This window comes from Phocoena sinus, chromosome 4 (assembly GCF_008692025.1).
Source record: "Phocoena sinus isolate mPhoSin1 chromosome 4, mPhoSin1.pri, whole genome shotgun sequence".
In the NCBI taxonomy this organism is placed as follows: domain Eukaryota; kingdom Metazoa; phylum Chordata; class Mammalia; order Artiodactyla; family Phocoenidae; genus Phocoena; species Phocoena sinus.
Genome location: NC_045766.1, coordinates 101,957,356 through 101,969,658, shown reverse-complemented (window position 1 = coordinate 101,969,658; position 12,303 = coordinate 101,957,356). Strand labels below are relative to the sequence as shown.

At 38.0% G+C, this 12,303-nt stretch overlaps 1 long non-coding RNA gene across 2 annotated transcripts; it reads right to left on the bottom strand.

Annotated features, from left to right (window-relative positions):
* Window positions 1–3,607: 3,607 nt before the first annotated feature.
* On the bottom strand, window positions 3,608–11,813 carry LOC116753646. 2 transcript variants are annotated; one of them, XR_004349781.1, is made up of 3 exons: window positions 11,754–11,800; window positions 9,337–9,424; window positions 3,608–4,147 (listed from the first exon to the last, which is right to left on the bottom strand). It is a non-coding gene; the product is annotated as an uncharacterized LOC116753646 (long non-coding RNA). The 2 variants fall into 2 exon arrangements; XR_004349780.1 differs by lacking the exon at window positions 3,608–4,147 and having other exon boundaries at window positions 5,091–9,424; window positions 11,754–11,813.
* Between the last annotated feature and the right edge of the window lie 490 nt (window positions 11,814–12,303).

Below are 12,303 nucleotides of genomic sequence, written 5' to 3'. Positions count from 1 at the left end.
ATGAAAACTATGATTTATTTTGAGTTACTAAAGGGCTTTCACACTTAAGTATTTATTTTCTCATATATGACCTTTCTCTAGCCTGCTTTTAGTCCTGTTTATCATAAATTTTCAAAAGAAAGGTAATAAGGACCTACTAACAATATATTTCAAGGCTTCCAGAACCTTTAGTTATAAGACAGCAAAAAATTGAATCATCTTGCAAATGATGACTTTGCTATTCTGTCAGTCCATCAGCTCATAAATATATGTCATGCATGGTTCTAGGTCCTGGTCATAGAGAAATAAATACATAAATCCCTCAGGGAGCTTGCATGTTAGTGTCAAGAAAATATACACAGAAATAAATTGAATAATTTAATAATAATTTGATTTCATATGCTTATGGAGTTTGGAGGGGTAGGGAGAGGGAGATACTTTAGCTGAAATGTTCAATAAAAATATCTTTGAGGAAGTGATATTGAAGATGGGATGTTTCATTTGAGACAGAACAGATAAAAAGAAATTAGTCATACAAATAATTGGGAGAAGAATATATAGTGGGAAAGAGGTTAATGTAGTTAAGAGACAGAAATAAGGCCAGCATGCTTTGAATATAGTGGGAATGAAGATAAAAATAAAGCCTTGAATACAGTGAGAATAAAGATACAACTGAAAAAATGCATATGTTAATATTTTAGATTTCTAAATAAGTAGGTATTTTTGTAATGCACCATATTGGTCCAGTTTTTATAACATATTTTGATGTGTTATAACATTTCTATTTAATTTTTTGCTTACCTTTATGGGTTAACTTTAGGTCAGATATTTTGAAAGACTAAATCAATTTCTAATCCTGTGACAGGATTCTGGCTTGCAGCAATGTCATCACTTATCAAAAATCAAAGTAATTTTTCTTCCTTTTTAATATTTAAAATGTGATAAAACTTCTCCTCCTTATTACATTTTCCAGCAGGCTTAAAGTTTATGATGTTATATGTAAGCAATGCTAAATGAAGAAAATGCTAATAAAATTTAACCAAGGGTTCATTTTATGTGACTACGAAGTGGATGTGTGTTTGGCTTCTCCTTTCAACATGGGTTGATGAACTTTGTAGCTTATCGATGTGTTTGAATCCTAGACACTTTCATTGTTAGCTCTGTCAACTTAGACAAATTAATAAATTTTCTGGTCTTCATTTCCCTCATCTGTAAAATGGAGAATCATTTTATGAGGGTTTTATGGGGATTAAACGAAGAGATGAAGTATGAGGAAACACCTAACAGTCCATAGCACTTTGCACAATAAATGCTTGAGTTTATAGATATGAGTGTGAGTGAGTATGTATCTCCTCATCTTTCTTTAATGTTCTTTACCTCCTCATTTGTCCACAGAAGTGTTCTGCTCTGAATAACATGGTGTTGAACAACATCAAAAGGATATGTATATTTGCATCAGAAAACTGTTTGGGGGTACATCTCTCTGTTTGGGTGATGATTAAATTACATGTTTTGGGGCCCATTCCTACTCTTTTGTGGTGGTTTAGCCAGCCCTTCTCTGGGAGAAAGAGGTTGCCTATTTAATAAGAACATTAACTTTCTTCCAGGGCACTAAGGGATTTCTTTCTGCTCTGTGTTCTCATTTGCAAGCACCCTCTGAAATGCTCTTTTTACCTTGGCCTAGTGACAGAAAATACCTTAGGCCTCAGCTGTGGAATTCTCACCTGACTTCTCATTATCTTGCCTGCTCTGTGTTTCAGAGTCTGCATTTAGCATCCATTTCTACTCTTCCCTAACTTCCATGTATTTGACCATGGAGAACCTAACCGAGTCTTAAGCTGGTCCTTACCTGCATTACTTGCTGGTGTTGTTCCTCCAGACATGAACTGCATCCCGGGGACCTTTGCTCTTACTGAGACTTCTACACTCCCTGTTGGTTGTTTTCAATAATTTTTTTACTTTTGGATTTACTGAGTTGCCAGTGAATTCCTTTTCTACTCACAAAATAAGTAGGGAAGGTCACGGAAATCAAGAGGAAACTGAAAATGATTTGTTAGGTGTTCCAAAATCGAAAATGGTACTGCTTTATTTATTTTATTAACAAAACTTATCTTACTGGGCCTACACTTTGAATTAAGTAATTTCAAATATGCTAAATTGTTTTTGACTGAAGACATTTTTTTATCCTTTCTCTGTCTTTCTTGTGTTCAAAGCAAACAAAGAATAGCAAGTGTTTTGATTCATATCACCATCTTCAAAGTATTTACTACACACTTGCTCTTGAATGGTGACTTGCTTGTTTCAACAAGTTAAGTGTTGATTACCTTGAGAGAAGTAACCATGTCCCCCACTCAACCAAGTACAAAACAAGTGCTCAGAATTTATTTATTGAACAAATAACTGGATATATGGGAAAAAAGAAGCTTTCAATAGATACTTCATTATATTTACCCAGAAAGAAACCCAATATTTTCCAGAATATGATACCACCTCTCAGTGACACTTATGCCCTTTATGTGATGATTCCCTGTTCAAGTAGTTTAGGAGTTAGATATTGTATATATTTAACTGGCATTCGAATGATTCGGTTGCATGACTTGAATAAGATAACTAACATAGACCAAGTAGATATTTATTTCCAGTAATTAAATCATTTAAAAATGTTTAATATGTGCTTACACAGATTTATTCAGTATTTCTAGAATTATTTGATTATGGCTATCAAAATTGGTAGCTTTGAAATTCATCTTTTTCATCATAAAATACAAACTAATTTAAAAATTGTAAGAAATCTATGGTGGGAAAAATATTTTCTGAAGTCAGGGTGTATGCTAATTAGTTATGAATATAGATTGAATATATGTTCTAGAAAATTTTATGAAGGAATGTATGTGATTTTAAAAAGTGTATTATCTAAAACTTCTCTAAATTATAGGTGAATTGTGAGAGTGTGTTTCAATAAATAGAATAACCTACAGTTAACACTGAACATAAAGTAAAAAGATGTTCTGATAACTATATGGGTAATTGGGGCAAAATGGGCTATAAAAGAGTAAGCTAGGAATGCTTATTATTCTATTTCAGTATTTTGGTATTGCTGTAATGAATAAAAAGAATACTTGCCTGTAGATTATCTGTGATCACTGCTAAAGATAGAATTTGGAATGCAATGCATTGCCCTGTCTGTTTGAAGCAACACTTCTCCATTAAATTTTTTTTAAAGAAATTTTTATTAAGCCCTTTCCTTGTACCTGGTGACATGCACTTAGGGAAATGGAAACGAATATTACATTGGATCTGACTTCTAGATGTCTATAATACAGATGAAACTAGTACAAAGAGTATTTTTTTTAGAAGATAATTGAGGTTCACAATTTTTATCAATGCCCCTCCTTTGCTTTTCCATTTCATGTACTATTATATAGCAAAATCACTTTAAAAGTGACAAGTCTAGGGCTTCCCTGGTGGCGCAGTGGTTAAGAGTCCGCCTGCCGATGCAGGGGACACGGGTTCATGTCCCGGTCTGGGAAGATCCCACATGCCGCGGAGCGGCTGGGCCCGTGAGCCATGGCCGCTGACCCTGCGCGTCCGGAGCCTGTGCTCTGCAACAGTGAGAGGCCCCGCGTACCGCAAAAAAAAAAAAAAAAAAAAAAAAGTGACAAGTCTATATTTCAAGCTTATAAGAACACAGAATTTCTCACAAATGTACATGCTATATATTTGACTCCCCGCCCCACCCATCAGTGGGCACCACATAGTATCCAAATAATTAGGCACTAGAAGCAATGCTTATGAGGTTATGGGTACTAGTTCTCTCTTTCCTTTTCCTTTTTCTTTCTTTCTTTCTTTTTTTTTTTTTTTAAGTGACTGAAAAGTCTGACATAGCAAGGCATTGTAAGTACATGTCCCATAGGGAATCTGTAGAGTCACAGTGAAGGGTGATGTTCAGATGTTGACTGATTGATGTTAATAAAGAGCATGATCCTTTTGGAATAAATTTCTCCCCAACCCCTGGATGTGCCTCCCAGGAGTTCAACACTTACCTGACAGACAGGTGTCAACTGTGAATACTCAGCTGTAAATTCAGTAAGGAAGGAAGCTGTCTGCAGTTCTGACTCAGAGGATAGGAAAAAGAAGAGAGGACTGCAAGTTTCACCATATCTTCCACCTGGAGCAGGTGGATAGAAAATGTCGTTTCTGAAAGGATTCCCTGAAAACATCTTTTCCACTCTTGTCATTTAGAATCCTTACCTGTATGTCAAGCCTTTCAACATGTTATTCGTGATGAGCTTAGGTTGTAATTATCCTGAGATATGATCTTTCTTAATTAGACTCAAAAGAGGTATAAATGACTAATAGCTAACTCCCTCCTGGGGAAAACTTTTGGCCACAGGGAGAGTAGACAAGATATAAGAGAAACAAGGAATTTGAGAGTAGAGAGAACTGCACAGCACAGTAGGAAGGCAGAAAACGAACTATGGTGTATACAAGGACGAGCCCTGCCTACTCAAATTTTCTCAGGGCCACAGAGGTCTATTGGCATACATCATCATGAAATTGCAGAAGATGAATCAAAGAGACTGAGGGGATTGTGTGACTCAAATGTTATGAGTGAGCTCTTGGAGTGGGGTGGTATATTGCTTGTACATTCTTGGGATAGGCAGCTGAGTAAAGGAGAGAACAATTGGAGAATTGCTTAAGGAAATGAAAGAAAGAAAAGATGGAAGTGGTGTGGGGAAAATCTAAAGCAGATTTCCAAGTGGAGATTTGGGGATTTTTGAGAATGAACTAGTATGATGTAAGCACTTGATAGGATTAATTGGCAACAGATTAGCACATAAGACTCCTGACTCCTGCTTTGGGGTTAGAAGATTTCCTGATTCTTCCTCTTCTTCCTCGTTTTTTTTTTTTTTTTTTTTTTGCGGTACACGGGCCTCACTGTTGCGGCCTCTCCCGTTGTGGAGCACAGGCTCCGGATGCACAGGCCCAGCGGCCATGGCTCACGGGCCCAGCCGCTCCGCGGCATGTGGGATCTTCCTGGACTGGGGCACGAACCCGTGTCCCCTGCATCGGCAGGTGGACTCTCAACCACTGTGCCACCAGGGAAGCCCTTTTTTTTTTTTTTTTTGATTGTTATAATGCTAGGACTCCAGTCTACATCTGGAGACAATTCTAGAGCTAGCTAGATCCTTGGTGAAAGTCAAATAAGCAACTAGTTATGTATATTTTTTTCTATCACAACTACATTTGTCCTTTATAAGAAACTATTTCATAATTTTTCTCCTCTCACATATTCTCTGTGCACATTTTTTGCAATATGAAAAATCATATTATTTTATTCTTAGTCACTAGTAATTTATGACTCTTCTCAACAAGGGCTGACTATAAAAGCTCTCTCTTCAGTTAGCTTGTAGTATCTTGTCCATGGAGCTTCCCAGGCATGTGTGTAGATATTATTAGTCTACCGCTAGGAAGTATTAAGCTTTTGTAGGAATATCAACTCTAATGCATAATTCTCCATTTAATTTTTGTTATGAATTTTTTCCTTAAAATTTGTTCTTATTCTAGTGCTTACAAGTGAACAAGTTAAGATACAAAAAAATTTCCCACTAAGGGTACCGTAGCTTCTCATATGGACTTTTTATGAAATGGTACTGAAGTGCAGTACCCTCCAGTCTCCCTTGACCCTTTGGCAGGGTCTTGGCATTAAGAGAGGTGTGCCTAAGTCTCTGTGTCTCAGGTTACAAAGAGTTATTGTGTGAGCTGTTAGCCTAACGGTTTGGTAGCTGTGTGAGAGTGCCTGGAAGGCTGCATTTGAACTATCTGCCAGGCAGGGTTCCTTACTGTTCTCTAAATGTACCATGCTCATTACTGTAGCTAATGGTTAGAAAATAAGTGTGGAGAGTAGGGAGAGACCACAGATCTTTCAAGACTCCTATTAAAGTTCCTCCTCCATTGTTAAACTTTCTGATCATTCCAACCCCCGATCTCTCCATACTGTTAATGTCTATAACACTTATTATCATATTCTTTCATTATGGCTTTTAATCGTGAGCTGTCTCTATCATTTTCTAAGTGTTTCTAGGGTCCTGTGTTATACTGCTCATTCTAAGTAGGAGAAGATTGCCCCTTTAACTTCTCTTGTCTTCTTTATGGGTTTTACCAAGGAGCCACTCCATTAAATTCTATCCCTGTTGAATAAATGAGTTGTAATCATTATTAAAGATTTAAACCATTTAAAATTAATATTTTGTTTGAATGAGAAAAGTGGCAAAATGAGCTGATTATTATTAAATATCTGATGGAATAGATATAATTATAACAGGCAGCACTTTCCAAACTTCAAGAGTGTATGAAAGACTACATATTTTTAAAATATAGTGAATTCTGTGTGGATCAATAAGAAGAGATGGTGTTAAATGATACTTTTCTTCTTTAGTTCTTTTTCTTTGAAATATTTGAAAACAATGTCTGCCTGTCTACTCAGTGTGTTTAGGAACACTGTAAATTGAGAGAGCCGATCCCTTGAGAAGTGGTAGACTACTGGTACTTATTTGCACAGAAGACCTAAACCAATTTAGAAGCATGGAGAAGTCGGATCGAACTTCAGTTAATTGAATAAAAGTGAAACATAAAATATCAGGTCAACAGGAACATAACACATGTTAGCCATCCTTTAGTCTCAGGATACAGCAGTAAGTACAGAGGGATTCTCTATGTCACAGGCATCTTATCATAGGACCTTTGTATGGCTACTTCAACTTTTTCAGCTTCAAAATGGAGTCAATACTTCCTATTTTTCATTTATTCACTCACTAAAAATATTTTTTCTGTCTTCAGTATGTACCAGAATCCTTTCTAGGGACTAGGGGATCCAGCAGGAGACAAAAGACATAAAGTCTTTGCTGTCACAAATCTTACATTCTAGTATATTTTTGTGCATATGTGTGCTGGAGGAGTGGTTATGTAGGTGAAGGTATGCAATGCATCTAGAGTACAGACATTCATTAACAATAGCTATCATTTATTGAGGCACTACTATGCACTAAGAAGTTAACATACAATTTCTCATAACACAATAGTCCATATCTTAAACGTGAGAATATTGACTTTGCAAAAAATTGATTTGGTAAGAATTAAATGATTTTCAAGAACTCTTAAGTGACACAACCTAGATTAAATATTCACCTTCTCTTATTTACCTTCTCTTTCTCCTGGCATTACCTCTTAGGACATAGCAGATTGTCAGGTTTATAGCATATGTAGGTGTTTTAGGAATTATAATCCAACATATACCAAATATGAATTTTTGTAACAGTGAGCTGCAGTGATATCTCCATTTTGGCAGAGACCATGCATATCCTGCATCATTCTGTCCCCTGCCTCTAAAGCTCAGAATTATCTGATGAGCGAATAAATGAACGAATAGATGAATATGCTGGGTTATTTGAAGGTCCTTTTGTTTTACTGTTTATTTTTAATTATCCGAGGTATATTATTGTCAATTCACATTTCCTTTGCTGAATTAGTCTTTTACGGACTGGATTTAAGCCTCAGCAGAAATGAGTTCTCTGCCACACAAGTCTTGTAAAAGTCATGTTTTACTGCTATAAACTCAAGTGATACATTTTCAGCAGGGAAAACACAGGACTTCAAGCCGGCAGCAGTGCAATGGGCATACCTTATAAAATTCCCATTTCCCAAGGGAGATGTATTCCCGTGGGTAATGGTGTTCAGCCTGGCCTGAATGAAGTTCTTCTAAGTCTCCAGTGCCTCTAAATAGAAGCTACCCAGATTTTTCACTTCAACCATATCATTCTGAAATTGCCTGCATAACTGCAAAAAGTATTGGGTTGGCCAAAAAGTTTGTTTGGGATTTTCTGTAACATCTTAGAAAAACCCAAACGAAATTTTTGGCCAACCCAATACTTCCAGTTTCTCTGATGATTTAGCTCCAGGTATAATTTGTTTCTAACACCAGCAGTTTCTTGCTACATTATCTGTGGCTCCTGTGATAAAGATAAGGCATTCTACATGCATCTCAGGCATAAAAGTATGACCAGTCTATATGCATGTGCTGTCAGCAAAATTTTCCTACTGTATAAAACCCGGCAGGAACTGAGTTCAGCAGGCCTGGAGAGGGCCTCTAACACAATAGCTTTTATTTACTGCTCAGATAATCCCTACTGATAGTTATCAGTTGCCTAATTGACAATCTGATGAATGACAGGTAAAATCATGGTTCAAATAGAAATGATGTATTAAGCTCCTACTATGTACAAGGCATTTAGTTAGGCCCTTTATTGCATAGATGCAGGATTAAGGTGCAAACACTTGAAGAGTTAAAAAAACTGTTCATATCCAATGCTCTATGCTCTGTGTGGCAGGAGGTTGCTCTTAGAATATGGCACAGGGTAGGGTTTTGATATTTTTTAATGAAATGAATAAAACATAGCATTAGAATTCAAATCTATAAATTTCAAATGAATGAATGGTAATGATCAGTTCTCTAGAAGTTTAGGTGAAGGAGTGATACATTCAGGTCTAGAAAAGCCTTAAATGTAAAGATACTGTCTGCCTATCTATCTATCCATCTATCTATCTGGCATCTATCTGTCTATCTTTGAAGTTTGCCAAGTGTTTATATTTATACTTTTATTTTGATCCTATTAACATTCCTGCAAGATAGGTGTTGGAACAGATATTATTATTCATTTAAATGGCAACAAGAGTTCAATATAAATTTAAGGATGGAAAACTTTTCCCTTCTGTGTTCTTTCGCTGGACTAATAATTAAATTGACATAGGATACATTAATAGGAGAAAAACAAATTTCATATGTATGGAAGCCACATAAAAATATGAGACTTTCCAGCAGTCAGATAATTGAGGCTTATATACCATCCTGAGCTGAGGAGTAGAGGGTAGGGGCCTGGGGTTTCAAAGGGAAGGAAGACAATTCACAGGAAGGTGGGAAGAGCAAATGTTGGGTAAACAAATGTTGCTATGTCTTACAGTTAAATCTTTCTGTATAAAATGTTATTCAGGATAATAGCTCTCTTCCTGATACAGGTCCCCTATCTAAAGCTTTTCTTGAGTCTGATGAGCCCCAATTGTCTTCAGCTCGAAATAATCCACATGCCAAAGTGGCATATTCTGGAGTGGGGTATTCTGCTCTCCCTCATAACTTTTCCAAATGTCATAGCTAGTACATGACAAAGTTGGACTTTGTTCATGTTATACCCTGTCCAGTGCTCCTTCTAGCTTAGTACAGTGTCATCTTCCACATTAGTAGAAACACTACTACAAGTAATAGAGTTTCACTAAGTTGGTATATATGTTCTAGATGAAAGTTACCTTCTGTTGCTATCCTAGAATCTGGAGGAACATACTTGCAGTCATTCATCCAGTCTTTCAGATGCGTATCTCCACTGGATGTTTATGCCTTAAAAGAAAATCAGTACTTATCAATGACAGTGGTTGAAGAATCCAAATGGGTCTTTCTAAACACTATTGTGGCTGTATGTGGAATCAGTGAGTAGGGAACTAGGTGAGGGTTGAAAGGAAGACCATGAGTAATAATACAAAAACAGACAGATCATGAAAATGACACAGTCATTCACTCACAAATGATTCTTGGGCAGTGACTGCATAAAGCACGCAGAGGGACATCAAGCCTTCCCTAGTTTGCTTGCCAATAAAGATTGTCTCCTAAGTGTGTTGTAGTCCATCTGGCACAGCACATTTCTGGCAAGAGTGCTTTCTAAATAGCAAGCTTCTTTTCTGCGGACTGGCACAGATTTTGCAGGTGATAACCTGCCTGTGCCCCAGGGCAGATATATTACTCTGCAACAAGAAGTTGATGCTGAACCTCTGCTTGGCCTCAGAATCCATTCAGTGGTAGAAGCCAAGCAATTTCACATATTTCAACATAATGTACCTTCAAGCCTCAAGAATGCCTTGCTCTGTCTCTGGAATATCATCTCTTTTGTGTAAAATCAAGCCCCATAATGGTCTGGCAAGGATGCTCCAAGGAAGTGGGACAGTAGAACTCTGATGTTTCTTTTGGGGAATCACTGCTCCCCAGCAAGCTTCCCAGGTGGGACTGAGGGAGTTGTAATCTTGTCAGCTCAGACTAGCCCTGGAATAATTATCTTTATTGCCTGTTGTGCATGCAAGTAGTTCCTGCTCATGTGACAAAACAAAAGGAATATAAGCCAAATTTGCATATATATGGTTTGGTCCTGCAGACCTGGCATTTTCAATAAGAAAGATAGTGATTTGGAAATGATGCCAGATGCCTCTTTTTTTGCATTTGACTCAAAGGTCTGAATAAGGAAAATGAGCAAGATCCCCTAAAATATCTTTTTCTTTCCTACTTTTGCCCCATATTTTTATTCAAATCATTTCAAACAAGAATTATGAAAATAATTCATCTTCTTTTGTTTCAAAGATATACCCCCAACATTTCTGATATGATTACTCTGGGACCTCTGAAATTCATCAAGAAGTTGCATTATTAGTCTATTAGTATTTTTAAAGTATTATCCCTTGAGGCAGTGAAGCCTGTAACTCCCTTTCCCATCAGAAAAGCTGATGGGAAAGCTTTTCTGTTTATCACACCTATTGGAATATCACTTGCATTTTCTACACAGCTTTTCCTGACATTTCAGGTCCTCACTATTCTCACACTGTGTCATCCAGGTTAGTATTTTATAAACATTATTGTTTTTCATTTCATATGAGTTCAGTCTACTTTTCAAGCTAGAACATCAGCTATGTTAGCTGCGCTTTTGTTCACAGGAGAGGCACAGGTCCATGGGACACTAGAACTAGTTGTCTGGCCCAGGCCTCTCCCTTCATAGTTGAGGAAACTGAAACCCAGTGAAAGTTAAGATCCTGTTCAAGATGTTTTAGTGAGTTAGTGGCAGAATCAAGACTATAGAACTAGTTATGGAACCTTCTGACTATTGGTTCACTGCCTTAAATACCATAGGTATTAAATAATTGCATGATGTGAATGAATTGACTTATCCAGTGCTTATCAGCTGTTGGAGGGAGCCATTTTTCGTTTGTCATCACGTTTATAAATACATATGTACATAAATATATATGTAAATAAATATATATCTAGAATAGAACATTAAACTTCACTGGGCTTCAGCTTCCTCATATATACACACACACACACACACACACACACACACACATATTCCCCCCTCCCCTCCCCCCATGCCCCCCATCAAGGCACATGGGATGAGAACAGAACACTAAAGTCTGATGTACAAGAAGGTACAGGCTTCATTGCCTCAAGGGATGATATTTTAAAACAAAATACTAATGGACTGGTGAGAACACTAGAATCACAACTAACTGCTGAACAGTCATTGACAGGAGGACACTGGAACTCACCAAAAATGATACGCCACATCCAAAGACAAAGGAGAAGCTGCAGTGAGATGGTAGGAGGGGTGCAATCAGAATAAAATCAAATTCCATAACCACTGGGTGGAAGAACACTTATACCACAGAAGTCCACCCACTGGAGTGAAGGTTCTGAGCCCCACAATAGGCTTCCCAACCTGGGGGTCCGGCAACAGGAGGAGGAATTTCTAGAGAATCAGACTTTGGAGTCTAGTGGGATTTGATTGCAGTACTTCGACAGGACTGGAGGAAACAGAGTCTCCATTCTTGGAGGGCACACACAAAGTAGTGTGCACATCAGGACCCAGGGGAAGGAGCAGTGACCCCACAGGAGACTGAACCAGACCTACCTGCTAGTGTTGGAGGGTCTCCTGTAGAGGCAGGGTGTGGCTGTGGCTCACCATGAGGACAAGGACACTGGCAGCAGAAGTTCTGGGAAGTACTCTGTGGCATGAGCTCTCCCAGAGTCCACCACTAGCCCCACCAAAGAGCCTGTAGGCTCCAGTGCTGGGTCACCTCAAGCCAAACAATCAACAGGGAGGGAACTCAGCCCCACCCATCAGCAGACAAGAGGATTAAAGTTTTACTGAGCTCTGCCCAGCAGAGCAACACTCAGCTCTACCCACCACCAGTCCCTCCCATCAGGAAGTTTGCACAAGCCTCTTAGATAGCCTTATCCACCAGAGGGCAGAGAGCAGAAGCAAGAAGAACTACAATCCTGCAGGCTGTGGAACAAAAACCACATTCACAGAAAGATAGACAAGATGAAAAGGCAGAGGGCTATGTACCAGATGAAGGAACAAGATAAAACCCCAGAAAAACAACTAAATGAAGTGGAGATAGGCAAGCTTCCAGAAAAAGAATTCAGAATAATGATAGTGAAGATGATCCAGGACCTCG